Source organism: Magnolia sinica, chromosome 4, assembly GCF_029962835.1.
Source record: "Magnolia sinica isolate HGM2019 chromosome 4, MsV1, whole genome shotgun sequence".
NCBI lineage: Eukaryota > Viridiplantae > Streptophyta > Magnoliopsida > Magnoliales > Magnoliaceae > Magnolia > Magnolia sinica.
Window position 1 is genome coordinate 73,371,988 of NC_080576.1, and position 19,718 is coordinate 73,391,705.

The window sequence follows — 19,718 nt, forward strand, 5'->3', positions numbered from 1 at the left end:
GCTCCTATAGCACTAATGTATTTACTGCTACAGATTATATCTGTAGCCAAAAGTTGAGCAAGAACCGTAGCAATATTGTCCGTAGCCTAAAATTATGTATAGCTACAGATTATATCTGTAGCTAAAAGTAAAATGAGAACCATAGCAAAATGCTGAAATTAGCAAGAGCTATGGTTTTTTAACAAAGGGCTACGGTTAATAGCCGCAGCTAATGCCTATTGTTAATAAAAAATTTAAATAGTAATTGCAGCTCTTACCATTGTAGTACACCCTGATAACTTATATAAGCTAATATAGATAAATATTTCATGGCTAAATCATTCATTCATTCAATCAAACATAATCATTCATTTCCATTCACAAAAGTACAAGGCCAACATAATAGTTATATGTCTATTTAAAGTTCTCATTAACAGCAAGATCCAATGCCTTCTCGCAGCCAAATAGCTTTTCAACAATCGCAAGCGAAAATTCCATGGATGTGCATCTACTGGTTATCAATTTGTCATCAACTAACACCCTATTCTCAGCTTCGCTTTGATCCGAAAGCTTACTGCACATGGATGATCATATACCTGTTTGATCTGAAGGAGAATCAATGTTATACGCTGCCAGTCGTTCTTTCAGCTCGAGCATCTCATTATCTTCCTCTTCACTATCAACGACAGTCGGCATTTTTTGTTGAAAGACCTAAAACAAAAAGGCAATGAGAAGTCCACAAAAACAGGGAGATACTTGGGAAATAAGAAGTTTCAGGATTTGCAAGCACACCTTTCTAGCAGGAGCCTTCTTCGGAGCTCCCATGCCTTTGGGTTTTGCCCCCTCGGAAACATGTCCTACAGAGAGAAAGATAACATGCATTGAGATGAATGAAATCTTTAAGATAGGAAAAAAAATGGTAACTGACAATCCGCCCATTTCGAGTTTCAATTTCTGTGCAGCCGATTGGCGTGTACGTCCAGACATGCCAATCGGGTTTCAATTTTTGTGCTGCCGGTTGGCGTGTGAAAAAATGGGGGGCCTAGATCAAAGCTCACCTTTCTCTTTACATAGAACTTAAGTCTTAAATGAAAGAATTCTTCAAGAACTGCAAGAAAAGAAGGCACGGTGATGAGAAAGCACATATATATATATATATATAAGAAATTCATAGCAAGTACATAGAATAAGCAAACTTACTTTGTTCGGGACTGTCATATTTCTTGATGATACCCATCGCATCGAATGAGCATATTAATGATCTTACCGAGACTGAACATGATGAGCATATCAATGATCTTACCGAGACTGAACATGACCATCCTAAGACCTGCATTCGACAAGATCATGACAGAATTTTCCATGATTTGAGGCTTCTTAACACCCAATCTACAGTAAGAAAGATGTTAGAAGAAAATCAGATTCACATGGAAAGAGCAACACATCTAAAATTCAAATCTCTGTCGAAAAAAAAGAAAACTATAATTCCAAATACCCACTTCTAGTTCATAAAGAAAAACTAAAGATCACATCAAAATTAATATAGTGGTGGTAGATGAATCATGAAAACAATGAGACACTGGACCCTCTTAAATTCCCAACTTCAACCCTGATCTCAACTGAAGGGATCAAATGTTATTTTATTTTTGATCATTTTCATAAGCTCCCAAGTCCTGACTTTTAAGTTTTTTAAGCTCCCAATTCCCAACTTTTTAGGTTTTTTAAGCTCCCCCAGTCCACAACTTCAAAAAACAAGTAAGTGTTTCACATCTCAAGACTAATCCAAATATATCCAGAAAAGCAACTAGCTGGAAATCATCAGCACACAAACAAGAATCTTTCAAGATAGAAACCCAATTTAACTAAAGCTGCTAGCTCTAGGTTCAAACCAGATATTCATGAATGGTAGCACAAGAAAACCTACATTGACTTCTAGTTAAGTTTCATAACCATTATTAACAAAAGAGCCTATTCGCGAATAAAGATATCATTACCATAAAATTGCCTACTCTAAGCTTAGATACGTTTCCTGTTAATTGTTGTGTAGGCCCTATTTGGTAGACACCTAAAAATGAGTTTATTTCTTTTTTATTAATAGTGATTATGTATTAGAGATTAGGACCTGTAATACATAATTACTAGTAACTAAAATGGGATGAACTCATTTTCAGGCCTCTGACGAAAAGGGCTTAACATTTCCTTCAAAAGTCTATGATCTTTTATTCTGTCTATGAACACCAACGTGTACAAGCTCAGTGGGGCATCAAAGACATGAATGTATCATAACACAGATTGCAGCCCATGGATTATGGTGAATTTCAGTTCTCTTAGTTGCAGTTTTGAGAACTCTCACATCCCACTGTGGAATATTCTTTAAACTAATCAGCTGTATGCACCTCAGCTTTCTATTATGAACTGTTTCAAGAAGTAGCTATCAGGAAGTACTCAAAACTTCTTTTATGTTTTCTTTTTCTCATAGATTGGCACATCCAAACAACTGATATGTTGCTTTGCAGTTGCCGATTTCTTTTGGGTTGCAGGGCTAAGAAAAATGAGAATGTAGAGGCAGCTGATAACTGAAAGGCATGAGCATGGGAGTAACGACATGAGATTGAGTTGGGTTTTTGCATATTTTCTCATTTGGTTTTCCTCGTCTATTTGCTTTCCCCTCCCAACCTTATGGTAACTATGGAAAATCATGACTGAGACAGTTTTGGTAGTTTTGAAGCCCCAGCATGTGCTATTATTACTCCTTTTTTATTGAGAAAATTTCAGATTTCTGTTAGACGGTGTTGTTTGTCATGTGAAAAAATAATCTAAGACAGGTTGTCTAAGTGTCAAGAGAATTTTCTTTATTATTGAAACATTGGTTTGGTTTTTATCTCATACGCAAAGGAATCTTTTTTTAACAGTTACACACAAAGTAATCTTTTCAGAGTTTTTTCCCCTGAATTTCAGGCTGCATACAAGACATTGACTACAAATCTACCATGAAGCAACAGCCAACAATAATGACAAAACAACAAATAAAAAGATAAATATGTGGAATTGTGCCACAAAACTCTTAAGGCATTGTACTAAAGAGGCTCTAAAGGCATCACACCAATAGAAAATCAAATCTATGAAAGGAAACAAGAAAATTGACTCAGTTCAGTCAAAATATCATCATAGTCTACTCCAGAAGTCCATTCATATAGCTCAACAAAGCCTATTGTTCCACAAAAAGTGTTCTTCCTTGAACTATCTCTAAAGAACCTGGTTGAGCATTTTCCTCAAAATATGCAACTATAGAATACCACCTGATTGATATTTATGGTCATTTAATACTACCAAAGGCTTTGATTTCCACCATGCTTCTTGAATAATAGATGTATGGGTCTTTATATATTAAGCCTATTGACAGGATCTGCTGCGGTTGAAATACAACCTCTAAAAGAGGACTCAGTTGATATCGATTATTTAAAGACAATTTGCTGAAGTACCATCTATTGATAACTGTATGGTGCTGTAGAGTTGTACAGCAGATGATGATAATTACAAGAAAATCTTACTGTTATTGTCCTGGTGTAGGTTTTGTCCATTTTCGGGTCCTGTATAAATGCAAGCTTATTGCCTCTTGAGCTCTTTGGAATGCACTCTGTCTCATACCGGTCAATGATTTCAACAACCTGAAAGTGAAAACTACATATTTACAAGTAAGCAAGACATTGACTCATTTACTTTACAGTGGACATGAATAACTTTCAAGCTTGTCATGGATCCCAAAAATATCACCAATTTGCTAGTCCCATTACCATTTAATACCATGTTTGTAGTTCATAGAGTGGATAATAGGTGGTGATCATTGAGGATATCAGATAACTGAACAGTCATCAAGTCTGTTTAACAAAGAGGAGAAAGCATTTGAACATTCCATTGCTTACCATCTAAAAGGAGTACTAGCTCCACACCAGATTGCATTTTTTCATAACATGCATTGTTAGTCAAATTATGATGGAAACCCAAACTGTTCATAGATACCCAAACTATGATGGAAACATTCATCAAATTAGTTTCCATTCATTGCATGAAGCTCAGTTAGAAGAAGAAAAAAAAAAGATCTCTACCTTAATAACTAAAACCACAAGCTTTGCATACATATCAATAACAACAAATGAGAGATGTTGGACTTGTTGTGGCGTTTGTAGGGACAATGTGCTTGGATTAATCATGTCAGTGGCCAAACAATTTGCTACAAAAATTTCCTGAAATTATCGGTACAAAGAGAAGGAAAACTCTTAACATAATAAAAACACGGAAAAAGTTTACCATGAGGATTCGGAAAAAGCGATCTGTGAGAATATCCCCTTTAAACAACCCACTTTGTTGTTATTGTGAGATATAATGGGTATAAGCTACATCAGTATAATTAGCTTCACAATGCATAACATCAACTTGAAAGGAAATCATAAATACAAAACAGTAGTTTTCCAAGAAGTTATGGACACTGAAATTTTGGCAGTTTAAAATGGCTGTATATTCTCCACTGTACAACTTAACACAGTCCATCGTGTACAGCTTTCAGTTTCCATACTGAAAAAAAAACTGTACAAATATGAAGCTTGCTAAATGTGAGAAACTTATCCTTCTTCCAATGCATGATAAATAAAATAGAAACATATCCTTCTTCCAATGCAAGCACAAAGCATGTTAAAAGGAATTCATTTCGAGAATACAGTGAGAAACTTAAGGCATATACTTCAGCATTTATAGGAATTATGTGGCTTTCCAAGCTCATATATGCTCCTTCTAAAGGTTTTAAATGTAGGCATAGGCAGAACTAGAGCTTACATGCCTCTATATAATGGGTTTGGTAATCAACAAGTTAAACTTAACAACATTTTTTAAGATTGGCAATGGAATGATTAAGTTGACTACCCCATCAGATGCAGAAATGATAGAATGCAGATGTGGTGTGCAGTCTGCACTTTCAATTTTAACAGTTACATGTATATCTGCACCACAGCCTGCAGAAACCATATCTGCACCACAGTTACATGTATATTTGTTATTGTCATCTCTCAAAATTCTCCATCCACTAAAACAAAATCCTCAAACATTCCAGGAAAATTGAAGATAGAAAGGGAAAGGGAAAATGAAAACACTAAATCTTAAGCACCAACAAGTTCAGCTTCCGCCTCTGCAATTAGTTCATCTGCTGGCCTCTCCAACTTCACTCTGACATCTTCCGAGTAGTCACCATGAACCTCTATCAGCTTGCCAAGATCAAATTTTGGGGCCTTAAGGATCTTGACTTTCTGAATGAAGACATTTTGCAGACAATAGATGCTGGATGTCGCCTTGTCGATCTCCTTTCCAATCACCTCAGGGATGAACTTCTGTACCAACTCATTGAGATCACAGGACGTTGCCTGGTTAACCATGATTTCCCTCAATTTTCTGTGAATCTGTCTGATTTGGCTTGACTCGGCATAACAGGTTCGCTTAACCTGGTTAGGGCGCCTCTTGGTGAATCCAATGCAAAACATTCTCAGGGTGTAGTTGTCTGTCGTCTTCACATGTACATGTGCCTCGATCAAGGTTTGCCACTTATGGACTAGCGATCTTAATTTGTCGGTTGTAAAATCCTGTAGGACTGATCCTCATCAGCCTGAAGGTCAGCCAAGGAACACTCAAACAATCAGTGTTTGAGACCTTCATACTGTAAGTTACAGACACTAAAATAAATGTGAGGCTTGTGACTTTAAACAAACATTAAAAATACTGTAATAATGTCTTCATACTGCACTTCTAGCGACAAATATTCAGCATACAATTTGCTCCTTAGATTTCCACCATTGGAAACTCATTTTCTAACTATTAAATAGTATCATTTTCATTACGGCCAAGTGTGTCAACACATTTAATAAGCTGTCATTCATATTTCAGTAATTCGTAAATAATATGAAATTACTGTGCTCCATACTCAGAAAATGCTCCAGCTCCCTTAGATCACTATAAGTTACTGTGCTCCTAGTATAACCAAAGAGAAAGATCCAAATACAACTTCACCTTGAACTGCAGGGTACTATTGATAGCATCACTTATCAGCTCCCAGTTTGGACCCATATCATGCATGAGTCCAACAAGTGCCTGAAATAAGAAATTTTAGTTAGGGAGTTCTCCATTGTCCTTGCAATTAGATTTCATATTTATTCTATTTACATGGGTTTCGATTTCTCAAAACCATTAAAATGACCAAACAGAATTTTCAAAAATAGAATTTAGATAATAGATAAAGCACAAACAATTCACTATATTATCCATACCTTCATTATATTTCCTTCAATATATATCATTTTGTTACATGGATTAAAAATACAAATAATTCAATAGATTCTCCTTGATCGCTTTCTTTTCTTTGTTTTCTTAACTACAACACTGACTTCTTCAGGTTCATTGAATATCAACTCATCGGCATTTGCTAAGGTGGTGAGATCAGGTCCTACATTGGCATTAGTTACAGCCTTCAATGGTTCTGATAGAAGGCATGTCTCCTCTTCGACAAAAATCTTTTTTGGAACCTCCAAGACCACGTGCCATTCAGGATTTTTATGATCTTTAGAGTAAAAAACTTGTACGGAATGCTCCGCAAGAATGAACGGCTCGTCACCCACTTTGTCTGAACTATAAAAACTAGATAAATTTACTAATATCAGATTCGCTTTGACATCAACAGAAACACCATGATGTGTCACCTTCACCCAATCACACTTAAATAGGATGGGCTTATACCTTGTACGGTACTCCAATTGGATAATTCTATGAAGGACTCCATAGTAAGGTTGATTTTCATCCACTGTATTTATATCCTTAGCACTAGATCGGAAAGTGGTCATACCCTCTGTCATAACCCTACTATTTTGGTTCGTTTTATTCTCCTCATATTCCTTAGTGACGAAAAGGAAACCATTAATACAATACTTATTGTATTACGTAGCAAAAGCTAGAGGTCCTCTCACTATATCTTTGAATTCTTCTTCGTTAGATTCATTGAACTCTGTTTGTCTCTTTAACCAAGGATTGAATTCATCCTCGCTACGCACCTTGTTGGTCCTCCTGTAGCATCGCTACAAGAAATCTTTGTACTTCCTATGGGTTATTCGATACCAATGCTATATTGAAATTGCATAAAGTAAAGAAGATATATACATATGAGCTAAAAGTACATACCCTTCCCACGCATCATAGCTGGGATGACTCTTCATGACCCAAGTACGAGCTTGTTCATATTCAATACCCATTAGAATGACACTTTGACTCGAACCTACTGGACTAACATTGTCATCATTAGAATCATCGTCAACAATTTCTTGTAACTTCTATGGTTTTGGAATGACTCCATCAAAACGTTTTTCTAGCTTTTCCAAGAGGCTTGTTTTATGTTTTCCTCTGTATTGGTTGCAGTATATAACCGTCTCCTCTTGGATGTATTGTTTTGTAATGCAACCCTCAGGTCACGTCATGTTACGGACATAAGCCTTGAATGTCTTCATGAACCTGAGAAAAATAATGATACATTACATATACGTGCATCTTTAGATGTTTCACTTATTTATTCTTACTAAATTCATAGCGTACCTTTCAAATGGATACATCCATCGATAGTATACAGGACCACATATGCGAGCCTCGTAGGCCAAGTGGATGGTAAGATGCATCATCATGACAAATATCAATGGAGGGCATATAATCTCAAGCTGACATAACGTCCTAGCCATGCCCCTCTCGAGAGTAATGAGCGTTTGAAGGTCTATGGTTGACGAGCACAAGGCATTAAAGAAGGTGCAAAAGCTTATAATTATAGGACAAATGACCTTCCTATCCTTGAATGCATGTTGGATAAGAACCGGGAGTAGATGTTGCATCAACACACGATAAGAATGAGACTTTATTCCCTTTAAATCCATGCAATCTTCCGTTACAATGGTCTTCCAGTTCACACTAAAACCAATAGGAACACGCAGATTATGCAAAGTCTGGTTGAAAAGATTTTTCTCTTCTTTTCTTAGACAGAAAGGACCTTGTTTCTGAATCGTCTTGCCATTGCTCTTTTTCAGCCATAGACGCTTCTTAATTCCCAACCGTTTTAGGTCCCTGCGTGCATTAACATCATCCTTGGTTTTGCCAGGCGTGTTCAACATCAAAGCGACAAGGATTTCACATATATTTTTCTCGACATGCATAACATCAAGGTTGTGGCGCACCCGAATATCTTTCCAATACTTCAGATCAAATAATATAGACCATTTGAAGAACCACGGTGATTCAACGTCATCGGTTAGCTCTTGTCGGCCTCCATCAATACCCCTTATATTCTTCTTCCCAGACTTCTCCCATTGCATATTAAGGTTCACAGTTTGTCTTTCAACCTTAATCCCATCCAGACAGATCGGTTGTCGTTGTATCTCCACTTTCTTATTGTAAGTGTCAGCACTTGTGTCCTTTCTAGCCTGGTCCAACATTGGCAACCACTGTCTATAGCCCATATAAACATGTTTCTTTCCATACTTGAGTCGCAAGGAATCTGTGCTGGGACCACTTATAGGACAACCATATTTACCCTTGGTTCCACAATCGGAAACGTTACCATATGCTGGAAAGTCAAGGATTGTCTAGAGCAGAACTTCATGCATATTGAAATTGCTTTCATGGTATGCGTCGAACGTCATGACCCCTTTCCGCCATAAGTCTTGAAGTTCATCAATCAATGGTTGTAAGTAAACATCAATATCCTTTCCCAGTTGTCGTAGTCCCTCAATGAGCAAAGTCAATATAGTAAATTGAGGTTTCATACAAAGCTTTGGTGAAAGGCTGTACATCACACACATAACGGGCCATGAACTATATGAAGTGCTATAAGTGTCATATGGGTTAAACCCATCTGTAGCCAAACCCAATTGAACATTATGAGGCTCAGCTGAAAATTCCATATACTTGTCATCGAGATTCCTCCATGCAATAGAATCAGCTGGATGCTCCATCTTTTCATGTTGCAATTTTTTGGTTGAGTGCCAGGACATTTCTTTCACCAATCATGACACACTGAACATTCTTTGTAGCGTTAGTGTTAATGAAAAATACCTTAACACCTTGGCAGGTACTTGAAATTGTTTTCGGTCATCATCCATTTCTGTCTTGAACCTAGAAGCTTTACAAGTTAGATAACTAGTTTTCATCTCGTGCTCTCTCTAGTACAAGATGCAGTCATTTGGACAAGCATGGATCTTCACATAATTAAGACCCAACTTTGTAATGATATTCTTCGCTTGGTAGGTATTAGCTGGGGCCTTATTACCAGAAGGTAACACCTTCTTTAGTAGTTGAAGGAGCTTTGTAAATCTTTTTTCACTCCATCCATGGTTTACCTTTAATTTAAAAAGTTGTACAATGAAAGTCAGCACGGTGAAATCTTCTGCCCCAGGGTATAGCTCAGTCATTACTTCTTGTAGATTTGCTTCAAAATCATTACTTTCATTTTCCCCAAATTCGCCTTCGACTACAAGGGTCACGTTCGGCTCATCCTGGACAACTTTATCTAGGTTATTACCACCGAGTTCTTGAACGATTGTTGTGAACGTCATTTAAGTTTGGGACACTATAGCATCGTTGGGAACTTGATGAACGTTCAGTACGCTCAGGTGATACATGCTCACCATGCATGTTACAAACCCTATATCTTGGATCGAATCCATTTTTCATTAGATGTATATCTAAATCATCATAAGAAATTGGTAAACGTGCACATCTGTAAGTGGTGCATGGACAAAAAATGGTTTCCTTACCAGGAAGGTGATCTCATGCAAACTTTAAAAAACTTTTCATTCCAGAAATAGAACGTGGGTCCGGAAAACTTAGTGTTATCCATTCCCTATCCATTACCGATGAAACTCAATTAACCAAAGGGTCCTTTTTGAACCTGTACCTTACCAAAAACATAATTAATAAGTATTTTTCACTCATTCACAAATATAATTCTAAACACATGCATCTATGATCTTGATTTGAAACCAACTAAAACACCAAAGAGTTTTGAAATACTTAGCTAAAATGTTAGTCAGAAATGGTTCATTGTTGTTATCAATGCATAATGAAAAAAGATCATCTATTAACATCATACAAGCACAACAAGTTACCCAAGGCAAAAGTTCCTTTGTTGTCATGAAAAGAGATCTTTGAAGACTTAAAACCCAGATGATGCACCCCAAACGTTATTTCAATAGTACAAGATATTAAAAGCTACTAGATATGCATTTTTAGATAGGTAACAAATATGCTAGTTTATCGATGGGATAAGATGTTGACACTGATAACTATGCTTAGTTCCTACCATAAACAAACAAGTTATCTATCACCTTTCACCATCTATTAAAGTAAAAGGTTCTACATGTCTTGGAAAACTGCTAGCAGCCATAAAGCCCTTTTCATACCTAAAATGCAATTTATTAACATGGATCATTAGATCTATGACATTCAAACACCTAATTAGGGTCATCATGCACATGCATTGGTAGTTGACGCCATAAATTCCTACATCTCATATTCTCTTATTGTAAACAAACAAGTTTTGATATTTTCTCGTAGTTACAAATGACATGACCCAAGTTGTGATTTGCTTGACCTGTGTGGGAGAATTTCCCATGAGTGCACAAACCATGGAATAAGGCTGGGCTGGGGCCTAACAAAATCAAACTCTTGAATAAAGTTGGCCTGAGGGGCCAGTTCAAAATTCTGGCAAAGGCCTGGCCCGTTACCAGACTTACTGTGGTGATAGATTTTGAATTGAATGGAACAAAAAGCTGTTAGTTTGATTGTAATGGAAAAGGAAACTATCCAACGCAATGCGTATACACCAGACCGGATGATGTCCTTTGCCTAGAGGATCACCTACTAATCATGATGGAATAGTGATTTGGGAAGGATAAATGGACCCACCATGATCTATGATCATGAAAGATAATGCTCAGGCACTAAGAAATTACTTAGAAATTGCATACATGACATACAAATATGTCAAATAAACTTTCCAAATCATGGCTAAAAGACTTGGCAACTTGATTTGACTTACCCAGCCCAGAGTCGAGTCATAACTTGCTCAAGTCAGCGGTGACTCAGAGTATGAAACTAGATCAGGTCCAACTGAGTCCAAGTCAACTCAGACAAGTCACATTAATCTCATTTTGAGTCTTAAAACCATGGTCCAAATTATGATTCTGAATTTAGTTAAATGGTGAGAAAAAATTACTGCTCGTTTGATTATCTGACTATCAGATTGGTGGACATTTATTGGATAGTTAAGAATGAAAAATAAAAAATAAAAAAATCCAATAATCTTATTTCAACAAACAAGTATCCATGAATTAGAGGTTTGGGCTTTTGAACAATATGATTCTGGGACTGTGACTTGGCCCCTATGAGACAATTTAGATGGTTTTAACTTATGTACTTCACGGGTACAAGTTCTGAGTACTTATGTATCAAGAGTCATATGCTTTACCAGAGCATCAATATACCAAAAGCTTTTTAATAACACGCAGGATAGTCCATCATCTTTCAGGACACTCCATTGATTTTCATATGACTAGTGGAAGGCCATGAAGCATGAACTAGGACCCCCACTTTCATTCCTAAATGCTTATTTCCTGGCCACCAATCGAAAAGGTTATATTTCCCCATGCGGGCCACCACCATTGTTGTATTATTAGTTGATGTACATACTGAAAATCCAAGCAAGGTGTACATGTTGATCAACATGCTTAGCTCTTGATTCCATACGTATGGGACCCACTTGTTTTTGATCCAAGAGGTTCATCTGATGGGCCCACTGTGGATGGGAAATGCATCTGAAATCTTCTAATTTGTCAGATCCTAACCCTTTAAATTTCAGTTTTTTTCCTCATTTAAAGTAGATTGTTGTCTTCTTCTTCTTCTTCTTGTTTTTTTTTTCCTTTTTTAAAAGAAATTTTCTTTTAACTAATTAAAGGGCCGAGATCATCCAACTTTCCAATCTGAGAGATTACTGGAGTGCCCATCGTCCATGGTGAGGTCCATTGGGTGAACCTTTTAATCACCAGGCAATGGGCCTCACATGTACAGAATCCCACGTGTAATCGAACTTTGCCAATGAGGATCCTTTAATTCCTCAATTGCATGATGCCTGCATTAGGAAAAGATAACATCCAGCCATAAGCAGCAACCACCAAATAAATTATCTGTCTTTTACAAAACAGACTTTGTACGGTATATATTATAGTATATATAATATATTATAGATTTGGATATAATATATATTTACAATACACACACACACACAAACATAAAAGAATAGTTGTTAGGAAAGATCAGACAAGAACTTGTCACTTTAATCTGAGAGCACAGACAACTCTTTTCAGTGCTTCAGATGCCTTCAGCAGATCAGATTCTGAATGGGCAGCAGAAATAACATGCAGATGCCTGCAAACCAACAACCATCAGCATGAGGATCACGCTAAAGTAATCTACCATTCTCCTTACTGTCAGTAATATCATCGAGCACCTTTAGATCATTCTTGAAGGAACTAGTTGATGACTGGCACAAAAGATAGCAAAGGAATGAACACTGGCAGAATGCAGTTCTTTCATGTGAGCCAGAATGCAGTTCTTTCAATGTGAAGTGCCAGACCACCGGCAATCGGAACTCCACATTTCAGCTTCCCCTGCATTCTAAGTTTGCAGGGGAAGTAAAAGGATGCAGGGGAAGTAATCAGAAAGATCCACATACACAAATCTGAAAGGAAAAAAAAAGCTCATATTCGAAGCTTACCAAGTTCTGAATTCACTGCCGAGATGTCTTCTTGAGTGAGAGAGAAAAGGGGCATGGGAGATTGAGATCGAGAGAGAGAGAGAGAGAGACAAGGGGCGTGGGAGATTGAGAGAGAGAGAGAGAAGGGAGGCGTGAGATTGAGATTGAGAGAGATAGAGAAGAGGGGCGCGGGAGATTGAGAGAGAGAGAGAGAGACAAGGGGCGCGAGAGATTGAGAGAGATAGAGAAAAGGGAGGCGTGAGATTGAGATTGAGAGAGATAGAGAAGAGGGGTGCGAGAGATTGAGAGAGAGAGAGAGGGAGAGAGAGAGAGAGAGAGAGGAGAGAAAGGGACGGATGTGAGAGGGAATAGGGGTGAGTGAGTGGAGGGAAATGAATTTCGTGACAGGGGGAAAAGACAAAAGGCAGCGTGGTTTTCTAAATTTTTTACCTGTTATGGTCTTACTACAGTTTTTAACCATAGCTAAAAGCTAAAATGACCGTAGCAATTGAACAATCCGTAACGGGCCCTCCACGGCTCACATTTGATGGGATCTGGACGGACGGCCTTGTCAAGGGCTTTGTGGGGTCCATCTTGATGCAATCGATATATCCACTTCGTCCATTAATCTTGTAATTTTTTTATAGGAAATGCACCCAACATCTAGGTAGATTAAAGGTCTAATTGAACCACACCATCGATCAATGGATTAATCTCCACTCTTTCCTACCATGTGGTCCACTTGAGCTTTCGATCTACTTCATTTTGTCGGTTCACGCCTAAAATATTCTTAAAAAATGGATAGACATATTAGATGGAGTACACACATTTTAATGGGCCTCATAGAGTCCCTTATGACGTATCCAAGGTTGTACGTACATCTAGCAGAGTTATCTTTTCGCTACGGTTTGGACAGTTTTAGCTACGGTTTTAATCCATAGCAAAAGAGCCATGGTTTATAGCCGTAGCCAAAAACCAAAACAGTCCGTAGCTTTTGGTCATTTTTTTATTAGTGGTTCATTAAGGAGATCGAATATCCCGAGGCTAGGTTCTTGGTCAACTAAAGCGGAATTGAAGCAAATTCTGACAAGATTTAGGCGTTGTAGAACATAAGCTCGTCAAAAATTACAAAAGAATTTTAGTATCTCACAGGCAGTGTCATGACCCTTAATAGGTTCATTTCCAAAGCTACAGATAAGTGCCTGCCTTTTTTGACAACCAAAGGGCAAGACGAAGCCGACATGGGATGATGACTGTGAACATGCCTTCCAACAACTCAAGCAGTACTTGGGGTCACCCCCTACTCTCTAAGCCCGAGTCGGGAGAGCCACCGCTACTCTATTTGGCTATCTCAACTGCAACAGTTAGCTCGGCCTTGATACGAGAAGTCGGGGGTAAGCAACTTCCTATATATTACATCAATAAGGCACCGGTCCAACTTGAGACAAGATATCTTGATATCGAGAAGTCCGTGCTGGCCTTGATCGTGTCGTCATGGCATCTCTACCCCTACTTCCAGGCCCACACCATTGTGGTCCTGACCAATCAGCCTCTCTGTTAAGTGCTTTAAAAACCTGAAGTGTCAGGAAGACCGACAAAATGGATGATTGATCTCGGTGAGTTCGATATCAAATTTTGACCTAAAGCTACTATCAAAGGCCAAGCAGTGGCTGACTTCATTGTTGAGTTCACCGGTATCGAGCCCTCGGAAGAAGCCAAAAACAAGGAGGAAACTGACCTGCAAGACTGGACCCTTCACGTTGATGGGTCTTCTAATTCAAAAGGCAGTGGAGCAGGGATACTCCTTCTAGCACCTGATCAGCCCTGCATACAATACGCCTTGAGATTTTGGTTCCCAACTTCCAACAATGAGGTGGAGTATAAAGCACTCCTTACGAAGCTCAGGCTATCGAAGGCCATGGGAGCCCATTCCTTAAAGATCCACAATGACTCGCAACTCATCGTCAACTAAGTTGATGACAAGTACCAGGCAAAGGGAGAAAAAATGATCGCTTACCTCCAGAAAGCGAGAGAGCTTATCGGCAAATTCATTAAGTGTGAAGTCATCTTAGTCCCCCAAGCAGATGGCTCTGAGTTTGGATCTCCTCGAAGAAAAAAGGGGACGAGCACAGTTGAAGATCACCACCTATCAACAACGGATTGTCCAATACTACAACTCCCAGGTCAAGGTGCATAGATTTCACGTAGGGGACCTAGTCCTTCATGAAACCTTCCAGAACACCAAGGAGCCCAGCTTGGGGACATTGGGACTGAGCTGGGAAGGACCTTACAGGGTGACGGGCATGATGCGGCCAGACGCATATCAACTTGAGGACATGGAAGGTCAGTCCTTGCCTCATCCATCGAATGCTGAGTACTTGAAGAACTAGTATTCCTGAAAAGGAGTTTGAAAGTTCAATGGGTATGTTGACTATGTTAATCGACTCAATGATTGCTCGGACAAATTAAGAGTGACTTCCCTTTTTAAAGGAGAAAGGTGCTAGTGATACTGCTACTATTTCCTTTCTACTATGAATTCTATAATAAAAGAACTTCTCTATGTCAAGGGAAGAGAATTTCTTTTAAAATATTATTATGTTGACTACCCGAGCTATATGACAGACCATAGGGACCTCCCTTAATTTAAGGAAAGAAAGTCCATCTACCGAGTGTTTGGTCCGCTATCAAGTGGTCGGCCCATTGATTCTACTGTGCACGACTTATCGCTACATAATCAGCTTATCGACCCTACATTGATCGACTTACTAGTTCCACTTCGTCTGATCTATTGATTCTACTAAGTTAAAAAAGAAGAATATATATAAAATCATTCACGCAACATTCAAGACCAATCATTACAAAAGCATATCTTTTCAATGATGGGAGAAAGACCATTGCAGCAAAAAAAAAAGAAGTTTATACAAGTATTAGAGGGGGCAGAGGCTTGGTCTAATCACTAGGAGGTTGTTCGGCTTCGACTATAGCAGATTCCTTAGGGGGTTGCTCAGTTTCGGCTGTAAAAGGGGCAAGGTCTTCAGGAGACTCATCGACCAAGTAGTCTAGGTCAAGCTCCAGATACTTCTGCTTGACATGCTCCTGACACTGCTCGTAACCGAGGCTGAAGTACTCCTCTAGCTCCTCAGCACGTTCCTCAGAGGCCTTATACGCTTTAACTGCTACTGCCTGCACCGCTCGGAGGCCTCAGGCTCTGCCAACCTCAACCTCCACCCTTGCGGATTTAGCCTTCGCCTCTGCCCGCTTAGCCTCAGAGATGGACATGCACGATTTTAGCCCCTTCGACTCAACCCACAGTGCGACCCTTTCCCGTTGCACTGTCCTCTCCTCCCTAACAACCCACAAAGCCTCTTGGAGGGACTCAGCTCCGGCAATGGTTACGTCCGTAGCCGCGACAAAGGCCTGGCGCTCGGCCTCCTCAAGCCTGCACCCCAACTCCTGGAATGCTCGGCGAGCAGCTAAAAGACTAGGAGAGGTCTAAAAAAAGAAAAAAAAATAAAGGGCAACAAATGAGGAGGCAGAAGATTAAAAAAAATAGCATATAAAAAAGAAAAACGAAGAAGACCTACTTAGAGGAAGGAGGCCGCCAACTCGCCCAGAAGGGTCATCAGGTGGATAGCCAAGAGTGCAGAGATATCCTCCTCATGCACATGTCGGGTCCCCCATTGAGCCAGGAGGGCCATGTGTTGACCCGAGGGTAAGGGGCGTAACTAGCTAACAATAGCCTCGTAAGCCTGACCCCCTGAGGCACCACCCTCCTTAACTTGTTGGTCGTGAGCAGCAGAGGGTCCCCCAGCAGGACGAGCTTCATCTTGAGCTTAGGACGGCTCCATATTTATAGCCTCCCTTGTCGTCGGCTGAGGAGGGAGGACCTTGTATGGGGGAGCCTCAGCCGTCGGAGTTGACTACTCGACAACGAGCCCCTCGAGGATGGGCTCAGGTCTATCCTCCACAACTTTAGAGGACTCCCCTTAGCGAGCCGGAGGAGGGGCAGAAACCTTCTTAACCGTCCTCTTCAGTCGCTCGAGCTCATTTATGGAGGGAATTTTGAACTTCTTCAAAGGGCGGTGATGATCTGCCATATCTACAAAGATTTACAAGAGTTAGACATGAGGAAATAAAGCCCGAGCATAAGAATTTTAATGAAAACCCAACAAGCTACAATATACCTGTTAGCTTGACCAAAGATAAGCCATATTGATATAAGGATTGAGGAGTGATCAACCTCCTCCAATTCCTCTCAGTAGCACTTTGTTCCTTCGCACGATTAATTTGATGAAGTTGTAACTGATCGAGCTCGAGATGCTTCTAAGGAAGAGCTACAAAAAGAACAACCAAAGTCAGCTAATGAGAACATAAAAATAACAAAGAAAAATATACAAGGTCTGTAGCTCAGTAATTTCTGACCTGGGAATGTGAATTTGATGGGGACCTGGGACCGTAGTCTTCCCACCTCGGATATTGGGGCCTACTATTCTCCCGACGCGAAGAAACACTTGTCCTTCCAGCCCTTGTTGGAGGACGGGTTGTCAGTGATGAAGGCCTTATAAATGTTATATGGTAAATATAGCACTTAGTGTTGTCAAATTTTGTTGTGCCAAATCATTTAGAATCTATATCATGTATTGATGAGATGTATAGATCAACTTCGTGCATTTTAAAGTTGTCCAAGTCTTCGTCGAACTTCTCTATGTATTCAAGTTGAAGAAGCATTATTGAAGTTCAAGATTTCAATCTCAAGTACAAGTACAAGTTCAAGGCTCAGGTTTAAGTTTAATCTTCAGGTTCAGTACATCTTCAAGTTCAGTACATTAAAGACTTAAGAATTTAAGTCTTTACTCAAGCTCAAGTTCAAGATTTGAAGACAAGCTTCAAGTATTTCAATGTGAATTAACAGAGCGAACGATGTTTCAAGTGTTCAAACTCACAAACAAGGTATGGTTGCCCCTAGATTGACCATAAGTTAGGTCATATTCATTGCATATGCTATGGAGGTCATTTCATATGTTTATAGGTCATTTTCTTGACTAGTCCTAGTCTTTGTTCGACTAATCCAAGCTCTGGCTCGACCAGCCAAAGAGTTTTTGGACCAGTCCAAGGTTTGTTATGAATTTTTAAAAATTTCTATTGGACCCTCAACCAGTCATGGAGACTACTTGACCAGTCGAGTGAACAGTGCTCGACCAGTAGTGCAAGCTCAACTCAAAGTCCAGTAAGGTTTTTTGGTCCCACTGGACCAGTCGAGTGCATTGCTCAATCAGTCGAGTAGGCCACTCGACCAATCGAGTAACGACCTTGTCTTTTCGCGCCAGAAATTTTAAAATTTGGTTGATCCTTCGACTAGTTGAACCGACCCTTGGACCAGTCGAGAGAACAATATTTTCAACTTTAAATAGAGGATGAATCTCAGAGTTTTTCATTCATTCCAAGCGATATCAAACCATCACTCTGAGAGATAAGTTCCTGCACTTCTTAAGCTATATTTTCTTCATTTTAAATTCTCTTAAATAGCTTTTTGCATTTAATTTTGTGATCTCCATTCAGCTCAATTTCATTAAAGAAGGGAATTGTGATTTTACCCTCTTTAAGATCAAAATCAAATCAAGCTAGCCGAGGCTGAATTAATCTAAAAATTATTTAGATCTAGAACCTTTCATTTGTGAGACTGGACATTGGACATATTCGTCTACATTAGATTGGTTCTACTGAGCTTCTTCAGAAGGAGAATTTCCAGATAAGTACCATTTAATATTTGTTTATCTTTTTTTGGTTTGTGAGGTTGTGCCAGAAATTTTCATTTTTGGTTTTGTCAGAGGTAATCCAGAAAATCTCAGTATGGGGTTTTTATAATTGCGTAAGCCCATCTAAAGACACAATTGTGAAGGTTTTAAGGTGAACCTTAAAAAACCTTTTTCATAGTGAAAGCTAATATCCCGAGGGAGTGGATATTAGGAGTGGAGTATTTGTGTGGCTATTTTTCAAATAGTTGGTGTACACACAAACGAACCACTATAATTCCTGGAGTTGTGGGGGATGATTGAATTTGTTTATGTGTGTAAATGTTGTAATTTACTTTATGCATTTGTGGTAAATGGTGTAATTTACTTTATGCACTTGTGGTGAATGTTGTAATAACTTAGTTTATTTCCTTTGCCTCTTTATTGGTTTGGGTTTTTGATACTTACAAACGTTCTAGTAAGGTTGTCCTACCATAAGCCTTTGGTTTTTGGTGTTAGGTTGTCCTTAGAACTAAGTTTGTATCAACCTCTCAAGACTAGTGCATTTGAGGTTGCTATTTACTTGTGTTATTTTATTATTTGATTGTCCTATCTATCTTTATATTCCAAGTTTATTTTTAATTTGGCATTGTCCTATTCAACCCCCCCTTTAGGACATTTAGCTCGACCTTTTTAGGCCTGACCATTGTTCGCTCAAGTGGAGAAATAGTACCAACCCTGAGAACTAGGGTTGGCCTTCGCTCTGTACAAGTACAAGAGCTTGTATGCGGTCAGCTTAGCATGTCTGAGCTTGTGCCATAGAATGAAGGTGCTAAAGATGGCTCGCCAGACGTTCAAATCAACTGATCAGGGCGAGCCGCAGATGATGGTTGACTCTTGCACGATAGGGTGGAGAGGCAGTCATAGACCACATTGCAAGGCCATGACATGTATAGTCACCTTGCCCGCACAAGGCTGGCCTGGGACTTCCTCGAGTTTAGGAGCTCGGAGCACCACAAACTTAGGAATGTGGTACTCCGACCTAAACTGGATTAGGTGAGCATTCTACAACCTCGACCCAAAGGGGTTGACGTCCAGAGATGGCACCGTGGCAGACAGGGCCCTGGCCTTATCGGGGTAGACGTTACTACCTCCTCAAGGCCTTCTATCACTAGAGACGGTATGCC

General features: G+C 39.3%; 1 long non-coding RNA gene across 1 annotated transcript; it reads right to left on the reverse strand.

Moving 5' to 3' along the window:
• Positions 1 to 206: 206 nt before the first annotated feature.
• Positions 207 to 5,086, reverse strand: LOC131243220 (uncharacterized). Its single transcript, XR_009169946.1, has 2 exons — positions 3,531 to 5,086; positions 207 to 836 (listed from the first exon to the last, which is right to left on the reverse strand). It is a non-coding gene; the product is annotated as an uncharacterized LOC131243220 (long non-coding RNA).
• Positions 5,087 to 19,718: the final 14,632 nt, after the last annotated feature.